The sequence below is a fragment of the Canis lupus genome, chromosome 33 (assembly GCF_048164855.1).
Source record: "Canis lupus baileyi chromosome 33, mCanLup2.hap1, whole genome shotgun sequence".
Lineage (NCBI taxonomy): Eukaryota > Metazoa > Chordata > Mammalia > Carnivora > Canidae > Canis > Canis lupus.
Genome location: NC_132870.1, coordinates 24420610 through 24441678, shown reverse-complemented (window position 1 = coordinate 24441678; position 21069 = coordinate 24420610). Strand labels below are relative to the sequence as shown.

General features: G+C 37.5%; 1 protein-coding gene and 1 long non-coding RNA gene across 8 annotated transcripts in view; one reads left to right on the top strand and one right to left on the bottom strand.

The window, feature by feature from the left end:
* LOC140623800 (uncharacterized) overlaps positions 1-21069 on the bottom strand; it is an 86561-nt gene that overhangs the window by 53997 nt on the left and 11495 nt on the right. The gene's annotated exons all lie outside the window — the stretch shown is intronic.
* SLC9B1 (solute carrier family 9 member B1) overlaps positions 2519-21069 on the top strand; it is a 61601-nt gene continuing 43050 nt past the window's right edge. For 2 of the 7 annotated variants that reach the window (XM_072810475.1, XM_072810471.1), the window contains exons 1-3: positions 2530-2659; positions 2929-3058; positions 11563-11652. The gene's annotated coding sequence lies outside the window, so the exon portion shown is untranslated. Of the gene's footprint in view, positions 2660-2928; positions 3059-11562; positions 11653-21069 lie in introns of all 7 variants that reach the window. The other 5 variants (XM_072810476.1, XM_072810470.1, XM_072810472.1 and 2 more) reach the window with 4 other exon arrangements.

The window sequence follows — 21069 nt, the reverse complement described above, 5'->3', positions numbered from 1 at the left end:
GAAACAAGGTATTTACAAACAGCTGTAATCCAAATGAATGATTCAAAAGTGTTCTAAGTGAGCAAAATTTCCTGAAGGAGGCAAAACTTGAATTGGACCTTCAATTTGAATTGATGGATTAATATTAGAGAGTAAGGTGAAAAAGGAAACAACTAGATCGAGGGCGGGCATATTAGAAAAGTTTGAAATAGAAAAGCCTGGAATATAGTAAATAATTGGCACTTAAGGATGATGAAGAGAATTAGTGACAGGACTGGAAAAGAAAATTGGCAGTTAAATTGTACCAAGTAGATCATTGACCACATTTCTATTTTTATTACTAGCAATAGCAATTTATTGCTTCCCAAAGTACAGAATCATTTATATAGAGGATTTTTTAAGCTATTTCATCATGTCAAACTTAGTGAAAAATGCTGTCATTAATAAGGTTCTCATTCGTCAAAAGTGTTTTGCTTTCAGTTAAATGGTTGCAAATATAATCAACTTAATAATTTTTAAGTTACTATTGAGTTTTTATAAGAAACGACATTGATGTTTTTTAAACCCTTATTAAATTTTCATCACTGTTATCTTTAAATAAAGGACATTTTTGAAATGTTTCAGAATGTTCTATTTCTGTATGAATAATTTATGTGGTTCTTTGTAACAGGTGAGAATTGTTTTGCACTATTTTAGGAGCAAGTAATACAGGTTTTAGTTGATGAACACAAATTAAATCTGCCTTGAGCCTTCTGTTCTGATGAGAATTCCAAAACACCACTTGTTGATGTGCCCTAAAGCACTAAACTATCCAGTCGTTTCTTGCATCTGGAGCACAGAGCAGTGTGCTGGAGGCCATCAGACTCCTCTCAAAAGCCTTCCTTCCCAGTTCTACCATTTGTACTGACACCAGTACCCTGCTTTTCCCTTCCCTACCATGAGAACAAAGCATTTCCCTAACTCTATAATCACAAAAAATCTTGTCTACTCTCCTAAAACAAGGAAGAAAATGACTTCCAATCCTTGTTGAGATGCCTATGCCATGCTGAAGATGAAGGAGAATTTTTGTATTTGATCACCCAAGAAAGAGTTGTAACTTAAGTCAGATTTTAAAGGACAAATAAGAAAAGGGGAAGGAGAACGCCTAAAAAAAAAAAAAAAAGATTTTATTTATCTATTCATGAGAGACACAGAGAAGAGAGAGAAACCGAGACATAGGCAGAAGGAGAAGCAGACTCCTGGTAGGGAGCCTGATGCAGGACTCAACCCCAGGATCACACCCTGAGCCAAAGGCAGAGGCTCAACCATGGAGCCACCCAGGAGCCCCAAGAACACTTTTGATAGAATAACTTTAGGGGCTCCTGGGAGGCTCAATCCATTATATGACCTGCTCTTGATTTCAGTTGAGGTCATGATCTCAAGGTCATGGGAATCAAGCTCCTCCTAGGGCTCCTGCTGGGCCTGGAGCCTGCTTGGGATTCTCTCTCCCTTTCCCTCTGGCACACTTCCATTCCCTCTCACATGTGTTCTCTCTCTCTCTCTCCCCCCCACCCCCCCAAAAAAAGGAAAAAGAAGAAGTACTTTAAAAAAAAAATAAGGTAGGCAAAAAAGGGATAGAGTGTGGGGAGTTGAAGTTTGGAGTATCGGGAGCAAAGTTAGAAAAAAGCTGTTTTTCTAAACAGTTTGGACTCTCTCCAATAACTGGTTTTCCTCTTTTAGGACACTTGGAGATTCCATTAAAGGAGGTTTAGGACTAAGAACCCAAAGCTTCTAGGAGCCCCCACCCTCAACTGGAGTAGTTCTGCTTTCATTTAATATGAAGGTCTCTCCACATAAGATTTCATGTGGAGGAAAGAAAAAGGGGAGGGGGGTTATGCTAACCTGTTTTATACTAACAGGACAGTGAGTATTTGCTTTCTACAAGCCCTGTTCCAGACACTTGTATCAATTAATTTTTCTCACACCACCACCAACCACATCCTTTGCAAAAGAGAAAACTGAAGCCCAGAGAGCCTATTATGTATTTGTCTGTCGTTCCATATCTATAAAGTGGCAGTGCTGAAATTTGAGCCCAGACAGTCTTAATTAACCCCAGGGACTATTCTCTTTTACAATTGCACTATATTTAAGCTGACTTATGGGGAAACATGATGCAAGTTGTGACAAGTCACTTCTGGCACGTGCAGCCCCTGGCGGTGCTTTTTGGCTGAAGGGCCCTGTGATGTCAACCCTGTCCCTGGACTTTGACAACCCAACAGGTCAATGTTCACAAAAGACGTGAAAAGGAAAGGGTCGAACAGACGGAAAGCACACCAGTGGGTCCCGGGGAACCCCCAAACCCTCACCTCCGCAGGCCAGAGCGCCCCCCAGGGCACTGACAGGCGCTGGCGCCACTAGCCCCGCCCCCGCCGCCAGGCCCCGCCCCCGCTGTCGGCCCCGCCCACGCCGTCGGCCCCGCCCACGCTCCGCCCACGCCGTCAGCCCCGCCCACGCCGTCGGCCCCGCCCACGCCGTCGGCCCCGCCCACGCTGTCAGCCCCGCCCAGGCCCCCGCCCCGCCGCCCTGACCGGATCCTGGTTCCCGCCGCTGTCCTCCACGCGGCGCGGCGCGTGGTCCACGCGGCGGTTGCTGGGCGGCAGGGCCACTCCCGGGGGAGCGAGGGATGCTGAAGGAATTGTAGGTACGGTCCATTTTTCTCAACTTTCTCCCTTTCCAGGCCCTTGGGCAGTCCTGGCCCCTCGCCTCGCGCAGTCCTTCCCTCTCTGCAGGCTCAAGGAACCCCTTTCCTCCTGCTTCGGAGCGTACAGGGGCTCCTTTGCCAGAGGCTGGGGAAACAGCCGCACACCTTCTTCTCTCCTCCCCCTGACTCGTTTCTTTACTTCCTCATCCCACATCTCTTCTTTATTTTTCCTTTATTTTCCTTCCTCCTCTGTTTTTCTCACTTTACAGGTAACTCGCAAGTAAGAAAAAAGAGGTCGGTCACTCAAGACTGACCGCAAAATTAATTTTATTAAAAGCACACCGTTGTACACATCGTGAATATCTGCACATGAACCTTCACATGCTCCTGGGACTGGAGGTGTGTTCCAGGACTAGTTGCTTATCCCGGGAAGGCTTTCCTCCCTAACCTGCCCACCTCTCAGGTCCTTCGTCCCCGGATGATTTCTGTTAGCTTTATCACAAAGGAAAAGCCTTTTCGATCAGTGCTTTTGAAGGATTAAGGACGGTTATTGCACAGGTACCATGTGTCCAGTACATCATTCAGGAGTCATAAGAGCTCTGCAGGCCCATATCAGGTCCCTGACACCCCTCTCTGTGTGCCTTAGGGCCTATGAAAAATTAGATGGTATGATAGAAAGGAGCAATTGACCTGAGTACTCCCTAATTTTCCTTAAGGGTAAATAGAATGATTACTTGTGCAACAACACTGTGAAAAATTAACACTTGTTTCTATCACAGCTAAAGAATTAATGACCCCAAATGGTGTAGTCACTATGTGCCTGTGAAAAGGGCATTCGTATTTATTGCCTTCTGTGAGTAACAAAATTTATATAGCGGTTTTTATCAGTTGGCTGTCTCTTGCCACGAGCTCCTGCCCATTACCAGACAAAAGGAAAGAGGCAAGCGCATTAACAGTACTATATAAATGACATGTATATGCTTCATCTCATTTTGAACATTATTTTCATACTCATCCTGTTTATACACTTATGTGAGTTGGAGTTGGTTAGCAAAGCTCCATTTTACTGAGGAGAGAACTAGACATAAATTAAACAGTACCTGGAACTGTATATAATATGTATATTAGTATATGCATTCAGTAAAGATCTGTTGAAGGGATGAATGGATGAGATCCTCAAGGAGCCATGCCTTCTTCGCCTTTGTATTGCCTGGATACAGAGCTAAGTTTAGTACTAGTAAATTTGCAAATGTGAGAGAGGTTGAGTGACTCAGGAACAGACATCCAATAATGATCTTTAAGGAATTTACTGTCTTGCCTTTATTCTGAATACAGTGGTAAGAAACAATGGCAAGATTCCTGTTCTCATGGAACTTAAAATTTAGTGAAAGAAGATATGAACAGGGAAATTTTGAATAATGTTAAGTGTAGTGAAGAAGTAAGCAGTATGACGTAAGAGAGATACTGGGGAAGAAGTTGCTTTAGATTGATTGGTTAAGGAAGGGCCCTCTGAAGAGCTAACATTTGTGCTGAGACCTCAGTGATTTTAAAAAGCCAACCATAGAAATACTTAGGATCAGAGTATTGTAGTTAAAGGAAACTCCAATTGCAAAAATCCTACAGTAGGAAAGAACTTGGCTTTTTCAAGAAACACCATAAAGACTGCTATAGCTGGAATATGGATAAAGTGGTATAATATGACCTTGAAGAGATAGGTAGGGGCCAAATCATATAGGGCTTTGAACAAGTCATGGAGGAATTCATTTAAAATGTGATGGTAAACCAGCAGGGAGTTCTTCTGGAAAAGAGTAATATAATCTGATTGATTTGCCCTGAAAAAAAAGATGTGTTCGGCCTATTATGTGGTTAATGGATCATAGGGATTGGGGAACAAGATTAGTAGCAGAAGACAATTGTGATCCAGGAAGGAATGACAATAGTTTGGGCTAAAGTGGTATAAAACTGGATAGATATGAGATTTTTTGGAGGCAGAACCTACAAACTTGATGTTACGAATATAGGGGTGAGAAAGAAGAGAAGCCCCTAGGTTTTTCTCTTGAATTTGAGTGAATGATTGTGCTATTTACCAAATGAAAAAGACTAAAAAAGAAAATGTGCATGCATATGTATTGGGGGGGGAGTGCTAAGTTCTGTGTAAGGAACCAAATATACAAAGTTGAGAATCATCAGCATGTAGAAAAAACTACTTGGAGAAAATGTATTTATAGAGTGCATTCCAGTGATTAGAGAGAAAGCAGAGGAAAAGAAGCAAGCAAAGGAGTTGGAAAAGGAGTAGCCAGTGAGGTAGGAAGAAAACTGAAAGAGTGTGGTGACTTAAAAGCCAAGACAACAAAGCACAGCCAGTACTACTGAAACATGCTGAAATGTCAAATAAAATAAAGAGATCTGACCATTGGATTTTGGCAACATATAGTAGTTATGTGCCTTGACAAGCACAATGAGGAGAAAATGTAAGAAGAAATAGACATAGCACTATAGATATCTCAAAATATTTCATGAAGAAGAGCTGAAAAATGTTGGTAATAGAGGAATATGTGGGGTCAAAGTAGAATTCTCAAAGATGGAAATACTGAAGTGTATGTCTAGGTTAATGAGAATTATCCAGTAGAGAAGAGAAAAAGGTATAGTATGAGAGAATGTGTATATTTTAGGAGTCAAGTCTTTTAGAAAACAAAAGGGAATGGAATCCAGGTAATAGGTAGAAGTGTTGGCTCAAGAACATGAACATAAAATTTATAGTAATGAAAGACAGTGGTATAGATGCAGATAGATGAATAGATTCAGTGATTTCAGGAGAGAGTTTCTGCCTGAGACTGATTCTCTTTTTCTCAATAAACTAGAAGGTCTGAGGCAAGATCAGTAAGGAGAGAGAAGAAGAATGTTTGGTTGGGTAGGAGGCTTAAGGAGTGAAAAGAAGGCATAAAACAGTCATTTTAGAGGGCAGAAGGCTGTCATACTTGTCTTAATCTGTTTAGGCTGCTATAGCAAAACAGGATAGGAGGAGAGAGGAAAAAATAAAACCAGATGAAATCAGAGAGAGAGACAAACCATAAGAGACCCTTAACCATAGGAAACAAACTGAAGATTGCTGGAGGGGAGGAGGATGGGGGGATTGGGTAACTGGGTGATGGACATGAAGGAGGGCATGTGATGCCGTGAGCACTGGGTGTTCTATAAGACTGATGAATCACGACCTCTACCTCTGAAACCAGTAATACATTATATGTTAATAATTGGATTTTAAAAATTTATATACAATAAAATGAAAATAATTTTTATTTTTAAAAAATATTTATTTTTTAAAAATATTTTATTTATTTATTAGAGACAGAGAGAGAGAGAAGCAAAGACACAGGCAGAGGGAGAAGCAGGCTCCATGCAGGGAGCCCGATGTGGGACTCGATCCTGGGTCTCCAGGATCGCGCCCTGGGCTGAAGGCTGCGCCAAACCGCTAAGCCACCAGGGCTGCCTGAAAATAATTTTTTAAAATAGGCTGCTATAATAGTTTATAAACAATTTTATTTCTCATAGTTCTAGAGGCTGTGAAGTCCAAGGTCAAGAGAAAATAAAGCATAGCACAAAATGTAAAAGGCTACCTCAATGCTGTCTATTATTATCATTATATATTATTTTTATTATTAGAATAAATACAGATCAGGTCTCCCTGTTATGATCATCTCACCCCTCCAGCAACAGGATTTTCAAATTTCGTCCTTTATCTCCACTTTACCATTTAAGAAATAGGGTTTTGCAATTTAATAAACAAATATTGATGGAAGTGGTTTAAAAAAACCAACAAGGAAAACAAACCAAAAAATTTAACAAGCAAATATTAAAGGGATAAGAGATGGCAGATTCAGTGACTGGTGAGAGCCCTATTCCTGGCTCCAAGATGGCCAAAAGGGATTAGAGAGCTCTCAGGAACTCATATTAAGGTCACTAACCCCATTCATGAGGGCTTTGGCCTCCTGACCTAATTATAAACCAGAGACCCCCACCTCCTAAAACTATCACATTAGGGGTTAGTATTTCAACATACTCATTTTGAGGGGACATAAATATTCAGTCGATAGCAATATTAGAGAAGTATAGTAGCATAGCTGGGCAGGATCAAGTGCCTGTTTGAGATTTGTGGCCTTGTGAGTGGATGTTGAGATAAGGTGGCAGGAAAGATCATCGGAGCCAATGAGCCATAAGACCAGACTGTTGGGAGGGTTGGCTACCTGTTTACTAGTTATTACTGGTAAATTTGTGGCTGAGTGAGTTCTTAAACCCAGATAGCCTGGCTTCCCAGCTCAATAGGTTACCATTTTACTAAGAAAGGGGTCACAGCAGTACTCTTTTGTGCCACCTACCCTTCCAGTTGATATTAAAAAAAAAAAAAAAAAATGTGGCTTGATTTTTTTTGATCCATATATCCAAATTCTAGATTTTCATAGACTGCTGCTTTTGTCTCTCTTATCCCTTTAATATTTGCTTGTTAAATTTTTTGGTTTGTTTTCCTTGTGGGTTTTTTTTAACCACTTCCATCAATATGTGTTTATTAAATTGCAAAACCCTATCTCTTAAATGGTAAAGTGGAGATAAAGGACGAAACTTGAAAATCCTGTTGCTGGTAGAAGTGGGATGATCATAATAGGGAGACCTGATCTGTATTTATTCTAATAATAAAAATAATATATAATAATAATAATAGACAGCGTTGGGGTAGCCTTTTACATTTTGTGCTATGCTTTATTTTCTCTCTCTCATTTAATTTTATAACTACCTTTTTCAGATGAGGAAACTGAGGCTCGGAGAGGTTAAGGGTCTTGACCAAGGACACATACCTAGTAAATGGCAGAATTATTAACCACAGTGTTCTGACAATAGGTCCCATATTTTTTACTGTAGTAGTTTGCCTCTTTGCTTTTTACACTCAATTATATCCAAAGTGATATCAAAGAAAAACTGCTAGATAGAAAGTAATGGCTGGCTAGAGGCTTTTACAATTCAAAAACTTTTTTTAATATGTTTAAAACTCAACAGTTAATGGGATTAGATAATTACCAACCAACTATGTTAGGTAATTCAAAGAACTCAGAAATGATTATGAAATCAGCACTGATTTAATCTAGTAGGGAAGTGAATGGAAATGCAAGTCACTAATAGCATTTCTTGGGCCCTCTCCCACATACTGTATGTGCTTCCACAGTACCCTGTATCAAGTAAACCTATGTATAAAGGAGAATGAATACAATACCAGTTATATAGTGGGCTATTGCTGAATATTTGTCAAATAATAGAACGATGTTAGTTAAAAGCGATTGTAATAGCAGGATGAATGCTGTGATAAGGGATGGACGCTATTAAAAGATGCATCCTGTAGAGAACTTCTAAAGGAAGGGCCTCAAACTGTTATAGAGTTAGTTGTGCAAAAAACAGGGGTTTAGGATTGGAAGACAGCCCACAGAATGTATAAAGTCTCAGAGATATGAAGCTTGGCAAGTTTAAATAACTAAAATATAGTTTAGTTGAAGTTTAAAAAGCCAAGTTAAAAATTAGATAAGCAAAAAAAAAAAATTAGATAAGCAGGGAAGGGGTTAGCCTTTATTAAAGTGAGTTCCATAAACTGGGATTAAGGAGTTTGATCATTTTTCTTCTGTGAGAAGCCACTGACGAATATTAGGCAGGAAGTTGCCATAATCATGCTACATTTTAGATTCTGCTGCATTGTGGAGATTACAAGGCGAGGACCAAGACTGGAGGTAGGAAGAACAGTTGGAAGGCCATTAGAGAGCTTATGGGGAAAGGTGCTTATGGCCTGGACTGGAGCAGTGGCAATTTATAATGAGAGAAGGGAACAAAATTTTCAATTATTTAGTAGCTTGTATTAACATGATTTAGTAACTCACTGGATATCAGCAGGAAAGGAGAAGGAATGACTCCTCAGTTTCTAATTTTAGCAACTGGTATATAGTGGCTTCATTCTCTGAGATAGGAAATTCTCTGAAGAAGGAATAGATTTAGTGGGGGAAGGTCTTGATTCCAGTTGTGCATATATTGAGTTTAAGATGCTTGTAAAGAGAATGAAGTAGAGATATCCAATAAGTACTTAAATACACTACTTAAAAATCTCAACAGAGCTTCCTAGGCCAGATTCATCAGCATATTGGTCATAATTGAAGCCATGAGAATATAATAAATTTCTTAAGAAATATATGTAGAGTAAGAAGGAAGGGGGCATAGGGAAGAATGCCGAGGAACCCCAACATTCGAAGGATGGATAGAGGAAAAGAAGACCAAGAAAAGACAACCAGAGAGATAGAATGAAGGTACGCCAAGTGATAAAGTGATGTGAGAATTCAAAAAGGGAAGACGACTTCTACTTTTGTGCTGTGACTTGCAGGAAGTTCTATTGGAATGTCCCTTAAGCAATAGATTTCATTTACAAAGAAAAGATGCAGTGGTAAAGTATTACAAGCAATGAAAATAAAAATGCATGGGAGAACAATTAACAGTTTAACATAACTGAAATGTAGAGTCAAGAGAACTAGAGAGAAAGCCATGATAGTTTGATGCCATATCGTGGAAAACCATGGATTCTGGGTAAGTTGTTGGTAACTTTATTATTTGGTGAGAAAAACCATTGTGATTGGGGCTAAGGGAAATACAGGGATATAAAACATGCTCTGAACCCTGGAATTTTATTGTGGAAACAAGATCTAGGTTCCTGAAAAGAATAAAAATTCGAGGTAATATCTGTTTAAGGAGAATGAACACTAAATACTATAGGAATTTTTAACAGTGGCAAAGTCAGCTTGAATTGGAACACTAGTTTAGCCCAGATTTGTATTGTCCCGATTAAATAATAATAATGCCAGCTAGTCATCATCTTAAAACAAAAGCAAAACAAAACAAAAATTCCTGTTCTAATTTGAATTCTCTGTATAAAGAATATTCTCTTTGTGAATGTAGCTCTCAAATTCATTTGTTTGGAAAGGCTTATACTGTAGTTTTTACTTGATGATCTTTGATGTACACTCAAAAAGACTTCTTTGTATGAAAGACAACATTAGTTCCAAAGATCCTAAAGCAATACATATAAATAGATATTGATGAAAAAAAAAGATATTGATGCATATGCTTTCTAATATTCATTCAATAAATATATGTTAAATGGCCATTATGTGTCAGTAATGCCTGGTGGCTTAGGGCATGAACTACATATTGAAACACACCTGAATTCAAATCTCAGTTCTGCTTGCATTGGAAGAAAAAGAATTGCAATCTCGCTTAGAATAATTTATACTTTAAGTATTATGATTTTTTAAAAGAAATTTCAGTTATTATGTATCCCAATTATTATTGCTGCTGTCAAACTTAATTGATATTTTAAAAATCTTTAAAGAAGAAAAATAAGGGATGATTTTAAAGTATTTAGCTGAACTACAGAGTGAATCATCCGTATTTAGAGAACTAAGAATTGGCCAGAAATTTTGCTGAATGATGGGTGATACAGTCACTAGATGTCACCATTGCACAACATTGCTTCAAACTGATAAACGCAAAAGTACAGTATATAGTACAAGAACACATACCAAGGAAGTTGTTTCTATTATGTGATATACATACATATACACATATATATACATGATATTTATATAATATGTGTAGGTAGTTCCCAAGCAACATGTGTTGGTATTCTCTTATGCTGTTTCTTGGTAGTTCCATAAGTGAATAGAAAGAACCATAGATTAAAACTGATAAGAACCTTAGCTCATCTAACCACCCCCCTCTCTACCTCATTTTATAAGTTTGGAATTGAGGTACAGGGAGGTGAAGTAAGAAATTTACTCAATACTCTATAGCAGATTAAAAGCAGAAAGCTTAGATTTCCCAACTCTTTGTGATACCACACTGTGTCTGTTATTAATATTCACAGTGAAATAGACATTCTTTTAAGATTTAATTTATTCATGAGATACACAAAGAGAGACAGAGACACAGGCAGAGGGAGAAGTAGGCTGCCCCATGGGGAACCCGATGTGGGACTCAATCCAGGACTCAGGGATCATGCTCTGAGCAGAAGGCAGATGCTCAACCACTGAGCCACCCAGGTGCCCCTGAAATAGACATTCTAATAAAACCAGAACCTCTTAAATCCATCAAAAATTTCCACTATTTAAAAAATAAGTTTAACAACAACAAAAAATAAGTTTAACAATATAACATTACCTATTTTTAATAAAAATTATCAGTTGAATACCATAGCTTTTGCTATGAACTGTATGTACAAACATCTTACTTTATCCGCATAATAGTAAGATATGTAATATGTATTTATTTATTTATGTTTTGTTCCAAAAAGGATTTTTAAGAAGCTTATTGAGGGGCACTTGGGTGGCACAGTTGGTTAAGTATCCCACTCTTGATTTGGGCTCAGGTGGATATCTCAGAGTTGTGAGATTGAGCCTCTCACTGTGCTCTGCACTCAGCATGGAGTCGGCTTGGGATTCTCTGCCCCTCTCCCCCACTCTCTTTCTCTCTCTCTCTCTCTCTCACAAATAAATAAGTAAATATTTTTTAAAAAAGAATCTTACTGAAATAAATATATAATAAAAATTTTAAAAATGGTCATCATAAATATAAGATACTAGAATATAAACTACTATGAAGTCTTCTTTTTGTTAATATATGAAAATCATGCCCTAATGTCTAGTAAAATCAAATTTAATTGGCTAGTCTCAAATTTTGTCCTGCTTTCTCTAGCTGTGAGAAAAAAGTAAGAAAAGTAGATAGTATTATGTTCACTAAAAGATGACAAGATACTATAATTTTGCCAAGATTATACAACTAGTATATTTCTGATTTCAAAACCCTCATTCTTTCCATTATGCCAGCCATCCAGACATATAATGAGAGGATTCCTAATAGGATACAGTCACTGTAACCCTTAGACACCTGGATTACCACAATTCTGATTTATACAGGTAGGCTTTTGCTTATATCAAATTTATTTTTAAATAATTGAGCTGTTGACAAGATTAATTCTGTCAAGAAATTTACTCCTAAAAAATTATTAAAAGAAAGATAAATTTTATGAGTTTATCTACATTTTAAATTACAAAATTTGTATTATATTAAGGAAATGAGCATTTGAAAAATTGATTATAAAAGAGAAAGATGTCTCCAGGGAAAGCGAGAAGTCCAAAGGAAAATAGGAGATACTCAGAACAAAGAGGAAAGCACATAGGCACAGTATTAAAAAAGAGAGAAAGGGGCAATGGGGAGAGAGCTAAGGCTCATATAGCCTGCCTAGCCTGCTTCTGATCCTCACATTACTCAGTTATCTGTATTTTTCTCTTTATCTTCCTCCATTTTTGTATCAAAAATCTACATTAGTCCTAGTTCTTTAAAACTTCCACTATTGTTTTTTTTTTCTATAGATGTGGAACCTTTTTCTAATTTGTCCTGTTGATTTCTTGTTTGTCTTTGCAGCATAATCATTAAGGATCTTATTCATTCTATAATTTGCTTCCTTTTTCTTAATGTATTTGTAAAGCCTATTCTTGGCTTTGGAATATCTTACGCTTCAACGAAAGATTCCTTTCTTGTTAACGTGCAGAAATGTTTTTGTTTTTGTTGTCATCTTGAGTATCTGGCATTTTAAAATCCTCAGTTCACTCTATATTTATTCCACAAATATTTACTGAGTGCTCACCAAGTGGTAGGCACTATGTAAATCAAAGGTAAAACTGGACATTGTGCCAGCCATCCAGACATATAATGAGAGGACTCCTAACGGGATACAGTCACTGTAACCCTTAGATACTTGGATTACCACCTCCTCCTCTTGTGGAATAAACAGCCTTCCAGTTCCCTCCAAGATGTGATAAGTCCACTGCAACCTCTTTTTTACTGCTCACAGTCAAAAACTAGACAAATTGTGAAGAGCAACTACCTGAAGATTGAAAAGTAAACAAAAGCAAGTGGATTGTGAAGGAGAGTCAAAACTACAAGAGTGAATTTCTCTTGCTCTTGCAGCTTTGACCTGAAGACAGACTCCAGTCATAAAACCATGCAAAGACAGCACAGGAGGCCAAAACTACAATAAAAAAAAAATATTTTGGGGCCTGATAATTGGTAAAATGGACTCCATAGTTTAATAAGAGTGTAAGGAATCCTTGTTATTGTTGTTGTTTTCCTTTTGTGGTTTTTTCCTCCAGGGCAGGTCCTATTTATAATGTTTTGGGCAGCTAAAAATCAGAGAAAATCCCCATCTTCTGACCAGATAAACCAGAAAAGAAGACCTGGAGAGATATAGCAGGGTGCAGATTCGGGAAAGGAAAAAGGTGGAGAATGAGGTTCCTTAGTTCTGTTTATGAACCCACCCAGGTGCCTTGGGTTACCTCCAACTGTTCATGCATGAGACAGGCCTAAAGCAGCATAACAGCTTGAAGAACCAAAGATTAAAAATTTTAAATTAAATGGGAGGGAAACACTGCCCAAATCATAGACTAACCCCTTAGTGGCTCATGTATGGGACAGACCAAAGACAGCATAGCAAAGGCTTTGAAAACAATTGACATTGGAACCAGTGCCCTCAGAAGGTAAGAGAGAACTTATGCTCTGCATCTAACCAAGTTGATTACCTACTGAAAGAAACAAAAAATTTAAATATTCTTCATAGGATTTTAATAGGACCCAGAGTCTATGCAACAAAATATTAAAGATATACTCCAAAAGTACTTGACATACAAAGAACTAGGGGGACGCCTGGGTGCCTCAGTGGTTGAGCTTCTGCCTTCGTCTCAGGGTGTGATCCCCGGGTCTGGTGATCAAGTCCCACATCCGGCTCCATGCATGGAGACTGCTTCTCCCTCTGCCTATGTCTCTCAGCCTTTCTCTCTGTGTCTCTCATGAATAAATAAATAAAATCTTTAAGAAAAAAACAAACCAAAGAACTAGGAAATGAATGTCTTATAAGAAAAGAAAATCAATAGAGTTGAAAATTGTCTGATAGGAAGAAAAGAATGAAATAAAAGATGGAAAAATAAAATGAACATAGCCTCAAGAACCTGTGGGACACTGTTAGGGAGTTTACAGCCTAATGAGACTAACACACTGAACAATCACTCTAATGGATACATAATTACAAACTGAGACAAATGTTCTAAAGAAAATGATCAAGATTCTATAACTGCATATAAAAACTGGACCTGACTTAGCCTAAGGGTAGAGGTGAGGATATGGCCCTTGAGCTGAGGGATGAGAAAGAGAAATCTTTCTATGAGGATATGAGGATATGGCCTTTGAGCTGAGGGATGAAAAGGAGTTAACCAAAAATAGGGGGGAGAGTGGTGGTGGAGAGTGTTTCAAATTAGAGAGAAAAGCAAATGTTAAACCCTGCAGAAGGAACTTCGTTCGCACTTTCAAGGAACTGAAAGAACATCGGAGTTACTAACAGTGGGGAAAAAATGGATGGGGAATGGTATGAAATTAGGCTAAAGAAGGGGCCTGGGACCACACTATGTAGAATCCTGTAGGTCATTGCAATGGACTGAATGTTTGTGCCCCCCACAAATTTATATATTGAAATCTTAACCCCCAATGGGATGGTATTAGGAGGTGGGACCTTTGGAAGGTCCCTGTGGGTATATCTCTTATAAAGGGATTAGTACCCTAATAAAAGCAATCCCAGGGAGCTCTCTACTCTTTTTTGCCATGTGAGAATACAAGAAGTTGGCAGTTTGTAACCCGGAAGAAGACTTTCAAGCTTACTTGCTGAGACCCCCCTGAGTTTGGATATGCAGCCTCCAGAATTGTGAGGAATAAATTTCTGTTTATAAGCCACTCACTTTGTGGTACTTTGTTATGGTAATCTGAACGAGGACAATCATGTTAAATATCTTTGTCTTTTTTTATCCTAAAGCCAGTGAGGATTATTAGGGCACTCAACCAGTGAACTGGTGGAGGATTGAAAGATGAAACCTTTAGGATACCCGGCGTATAGTAATTGAGAAGCTTGAGCCTGTAAAGAGAAAGAGAAGAAATAAGAAGAAAGATGGGGACCAGATGGATATGAGAGAGTTATTTAACAAGAGCTAAAAGAAAAATGTTTCACCACACCCTTGGTCATTTGGGGATTCCTTATGACCTTTGCCAGAACATTTTTTTTTGGGGGGGGGGGGGTGAAAGGAGTAGAATTTTCAACTAGAGAACAATGAGGGGTGAGAAGTTTATGAGAAAAAAAGAAACTATGAGAACTATCAACTCTTTGAAAAGTTTATTGGTAAAGGAACAGATGGATGGGGCAATCACTGGATGAGCCGTTGGGTTTCTGGGAAGCTTTTATTAAGATGAACTCATTTAAAAGTCATTGGGAAGGATCTAGTTAAAAGGAAGTGTGAGGGGAGGGATAGTTGGTACAGGCAGAGAAGGATCCTTGATAGTATAAAATTCTTGAGACTATAGAAAGGAATATAATCCAAAATACAAGTGCTCTGATTGCCTTAAATAGGAGGAAGGACACTTCCTTCAATGTAAGAAGAGAGAAAAAAGAGGAAAATAGATTTGTATGTGGAAATGGGAGGTAAGATTATCAACTGAGAAAGAAGGGGAATGTGTGAAGGATCTGTGGTTTGAGAAGAGTGGAAAAGGGTTGGAATAGTTATTGGGGAAAGTGACTTGACAGAGAATATATTTTTTAGTATTGGTACATTTTAAAGGCTCACTGAAGGCTGTTGGTTATGAATTTATAGTGATGCCAGGTTACTCTAGTGTAGCTTTCTATGGCAGTATTCAGTTGCTCAGTTAAGTGAATGAAAAAAATGGGTTGGTTCAGGATCAATCAATTTTTTTCTAGAAAGGTGCAATGACAGTAACATATTTCAGGAGAGTATAGGATATTGGTAATATTTTGGAGATGACAGATCACACATTGAATACGAAAGGAAATAATGAGGGCAAGGGCTAAAGGCTTGAACCAAAGGTATCATTTCACTACACATCCTGATGAGGTTGAAGAATAATTGGAAGGGATGAAGCAAAGGTAACTGAACAAGCAAACTAAAGGAAGATAAAGTAGTATTTTTAGAGGTAGATGTTTGAATTAGTGATTATTGATTATAGAACATTTCAGATGATGGAAGGGTCTAGCATGGCCTTTACTTTATTAGAAAGGAAGTAAAGAACTGAGGAACCAAGGTAGCAGATGAATTATCCAAGTATATGTTTAAGACTCACAAGCATTACAAATTTGGTGTCAGGTGCTCATCATGCCTTTGGTGAATAATGGAAAGGGACCAAGATGAGGTCAGTAAATGACAGTGACTAGAAGAGAGATAAGGTGGTATTGTCAAATCATATAAGCTCAAAGAAGCAAGGTTGTTTTTTTTAATAATGTTTAGAAATAGCAGTAGGGTGTCAGAAGGAATGCTAGCAAATAAACAGGTAGTATGTAAGAACTATAGGGGAAACAGTGTCCTTAGGAGAAGGAATTGGTTTCAGAACACAGAATTTAAGAGAACGCTTTGAAAATAGGTTGAGAATGTAAGAGACCCAAGAGTTTGATAATAGTCCATCAGAAGTTCTGGAGTACTCAGTCAAAGGGGTTGATGGATGAGGGGCATGTAGAAGGCTGAATCACAGGCTATGAAATGATGGCTAGGGATCTTAACACTTTATAATTGACTTCCAATGAGCTATTTCTAAATGATGTTAGCCTTCTATAACTTATCATTTATACTTTGTTTTAATAGATTTACTTATGTATTTTAAAGAGAAAGAGTGAAAGCAGGGGCAGAGAGAGAGGAAGAGAGAATCCTCAAGCAGATTCCATACTGAGTGTGGAGCCTGACACAGGGCTGATCCCAGGACCCTGAGATCATTACCTGAGCCGAAATCAAGAGTCAGATGCTTAATCAACTGAGCCACATAGGTGCCCCTTGTTATTTATACTTTATTTTGAAGTTCTAAAACCCTTACTTTTAATAGTTTCTTTTCTAAAATGGAAAAGCCAAAAAGTTAGATATCTCATAGATTTTTCTTCTTTTTCAAAATAGATTTATTATGGCCATTTCCTAAATGTTAGCATCTAAACCCTTGTGAAAGATTTAGTCTATATGTGGCACAGTCTCTGGCATATTATAGGCCCTTTAGTTTTAAGAGTGTAGGCTCTGGAACCAGACTGCCTGATTCTGGCCCCACCCAACTCCTTTATTTATACTGTCACCCTGGAGAAGTTAATTCAACTATTCCAGGAGAGTAAAGCATGGACAAAAGGAGTGAACCAAGGGGAAGTGGTAAAGTATACTGATCTGTGAAAAACAAATGAGGCTACCATAATTGGGGCGGGGGGGGAGTATCATTTGAGGCAAATACTTAGAAAACTATTCCCTAGGAGCTGGGGCAAATTGAGGTAAAACTGAGTGCCGTAAAGCTGTATCAACCAACCTCAGTCTCTGATTTGCTTAGTGATTAACACTCTCTCCCTCCCCCACTTCAATATTTCTCTGGAAGGTATTATCTAGAGACTATAAATTTTTGTACACAGTGTCAAGCTTTCAATAAAAATTATTAACCATGAGGGACGCCTGGGTGTCTCAGTCGTTGAGCATCTGCCTTTGGCTTAGGTCATGATCCCCAGGTCCTGGAATGGAGTCCTGCCCCCATAAGGAGCCTGCTTCTCCCTCTGCCTATGTCCCTGCCTCTCTCTGTGTGTCTCTCGTGAATAAATAAATAAAATATTTTTTTAAAATTATTAGCCATGCTAGCTATTAGATAAAACTGTATGACTACAAGCCAAGAGAGAAAATTGAAAATAAGAGCAGACTCAAAGGTGACCGAGAATTTTTAGTTAGAGTTAGAAGACAAAAATGTTAAAATGACTATGACTGTAAGAACTAAAACTATAAAACTCTTATAAGAAAATATAGAGGGAAGTTTCATGATATTAGATTTGGCAATGATTTCTTTGATTAGATAGCTAAAACACAGACAATAAAAGAAATAGATAAATTGGGCTACATCAAAATTAAAAATGTTTGTGTGTTGAAAAACACCATCAAGAAAAAGAAAAGGCAACCCACAGAATGAGAAAATATTTGCAAATAATATATCAGGTAAGTGATTAATATCCAGAATATATAAAGAACTCTTACAACTTGAAAACAAAAAATAAATAACCCAACTAAAAACTGGGCAAAGGACTAAAATATACATTTTTCTGAAGAATATATACAAATTACCGGTAAGGACATGAAAGATGCTCAATAATCATTAGGAAAATCGAAATGAAAACCACAATGAGATACCATTTCATTAGGCTGGCTATTATGGAAAACAAAATAACAGGTGCTGACAAGTATATAGAGAAATCCGAACCCTTGTGCATTACTGGTATGAATATAAGATGATATAGCCATAGTCACTGTGGAAAACAGTATGTCATTTCCTCTAAAATGAAACAGTTACCATATGATCCAGAAGCTTTCCTTCTGTGTATATACTCAGAATACAATGGAACATCTTTAAAATTCTTAAAGGAAATAGGGGTGCCTGGGTGGCTCAATTGGTTAAGCCTCTGCCTTTGGCTCAAATCATGATCCCGGGGTCCTGGAATTGAGCCCTGCTTTGGATCCGTGCTTGGCGGGGAGCCTGCTTCTCCCTCTTCCTCCACCACTTACCCTGCTTGTGCTCTCTATCTCTATCAAATAAATAAAATTTTTAAAAAATCTTAAAATAACTTGTAATATGGAATTCTGTATTCAATGAGAATCTCTTTCAAAAGTGAAGGTGAAATAAAGACATTTAAGGCAAACAAATAAGGAATTTATTGCCAACAGATCTGTATTAAAACAAATACTGAAGACAGACAATACCAAGACCAGCAGGGATATTAAAAAACTGTAAAGACAGATTACAACTAGTACAATAAAGAAAGAAAAAGATAAAATATATAAAATTTAGAAAGGAAGAAATAAAACATATTTGCTGACCACATGCTTGGTACTCAGAAAATCCAAAAGAATCTATTAGAATAAAGTGAATTTATCAATGCCTAGATGTGAAGTGAATAAATAAAAATTAGTTGTATTTTTGTCTATCAGCAAAAAACAAGTAATAAACTTTTTAAGATGATACTGTTTGACACATCCCAAAAACATCAATACCTAGAAATAAGCCTATCTAGAAATAAGTCTAATGAAAGATATATAAGACATCTACACTGAAAACTATAAATACTATTAAATAAACTAAAGAAAATCTAAGTACATGGAGAGATCCATACAATGTTAAAGGATTAAAAGACTCAGCACTGTTAAGATGGTCAGTTCTCCCCCAAATTAATCTACAGATTCAGTGCAATTTCAGTCAAAATACTACCAGAGAGAGAGAGTGTGTGTATGAATGAACAACTTTATTCTAAAATGTATGTGGGGATCCCTGGGTGGCGCAGTGGTTTGGTGCCTGCCTTTGGCCCAGGGTTCGATCCGGGAGACCCTGGATCGAATCCCATGTCAGGCTCCCGGTGCATGGAGCCTGTTTCTCCCTCTGCCTGTGTCTCTGCCCCTCTCTCTCTCTCTCTGTGTGACTATCATAAATAAATAAAAATTAAAAAAAGAAAAAAAAAGTCGAATTGTATTCTTATCACATAGTTTGTATCCTTTAAAAAATAAAAAAATAAAAAAAAAATAAAATGTATGTGGAAAAATAAATAAATAAATAAATAAAATGTATGTGGAAATACAAAGAGACAATCCTACTCTGAAGGAGAACAAAACTAGAAAACTTACAGCACCAGGTAACAATTTCTATTATATAAGTACTAGTGTAGTGTTGGTATAAGGATAGAAAAATAAGGGCAGCCTGGGTGGCTGAGCGGTTTAGCGCTGCCTTCAGCCCCAGGCGTGATCCTGGAGACTTGGGATCAAGTCCCACATTGGGCTCCCTGCATGGAGCCTGCTTCTCCCTCTGCCTGTGTCTCTGCCTCTCTGTGTCTGTCATGAATAAATAAATAAAATCTTTAAAAAAAGAAAAATAGGCCAGTGGAACATCAGAAAATCCAAAAATAAATTAGCATATATGTAGTCACCTGATTTACAACAAAGGTGATGCCGGAATGCAATGGGTAAAGGATGATCTTTTTAATAAATGATACTGAGTCAATTTGATATTGATATGGGAAAAAATGAATTTGTATCTCTTCTCACACCATACATAAAAATCAATTCCAGATGGATCATAGACCTAGATGTAAAAGGCAAAACATTAACGGTCCTATAAGAATATACAGAATACTTTTATGATTTCAGGATGGCAAAGACTCATAAAACAATAAAAGCTTTAATTAGAAAAAAGGTTAATTAGACTAAATTAAAATAAAACCTCTGTTCATTCAAAGACATCAGTGTGAAAAGGCATGCCACACACTTGACGGGATGAGCACTGGGTGTTATTCTATATGTTGACAAATTGAACACCAATAAAAAATAAATTTATTAAAAATTAATTAATTAATTAATTTTTTAAAAAGTATGCCATGGAGTAGACGACAGTATTAGCTATTTATATATCTAATAAAAGATTTGTTTCTGGAATACATAAAGAACTCAAAAAAATCAGTAATAGCCAATACATTTTTTAAATGGGCAAGAGATTTGAACACTTTACTAAAGAAAATATTCAAATAGCCAATAAATGTGTGAAAATATGTTAGTCACCACGGAAATGCAACTTAAATCCACAATGTAACATCACCAGAATAACTAAAAGGAAAAAGAAGATACCAAGGTTAATAAGGACTTGAATAGTATTAAAGAGTATTTGGTTCAAATTCCAACTATGCCACTTGCTAGCTGTGTGACTTTGGGAAAACCTTCCTGGGTCTTAGTGTCAACACCTGTAAAATGAGAATAACAAATATTTCATAGTGTTGTGGAAATCTAATGTAATGATTCATGTCAACTGCTTAACATAATCCAGCTTGTATAAGCTATTATATCATTTAATCCTCACAATAACCAATAAATTTAGCAATATTATATCATTACAGATAAGGAAGTTGAGGCCTAGGGAGATAAATCACTTCTCACAGTTATTAAAAGATAAAGGGAAGAGTGAAACACATTTCTATCTCAGCTCCAAACTCCTTGCTCTTAGTTACCAAGCCTACAACTACCTACGAATTCCTCTCTTGGCAGATATGTAAAGAGAGTATTGAGTAGTTGCCAGGCATAAATATTACTTGACACAGCATCAATCTTCTCTTATAGCGGCTAACATGGACATTTGTTGTTCAGACTCCTTATCTAGGATTTGAAGTTCTATTGCATGGTCTGCTTGCCTGAATTCCAGTCCTCCTATCCTAACCATGACATAGCTATAGATTTTTTTAAAGATTACCT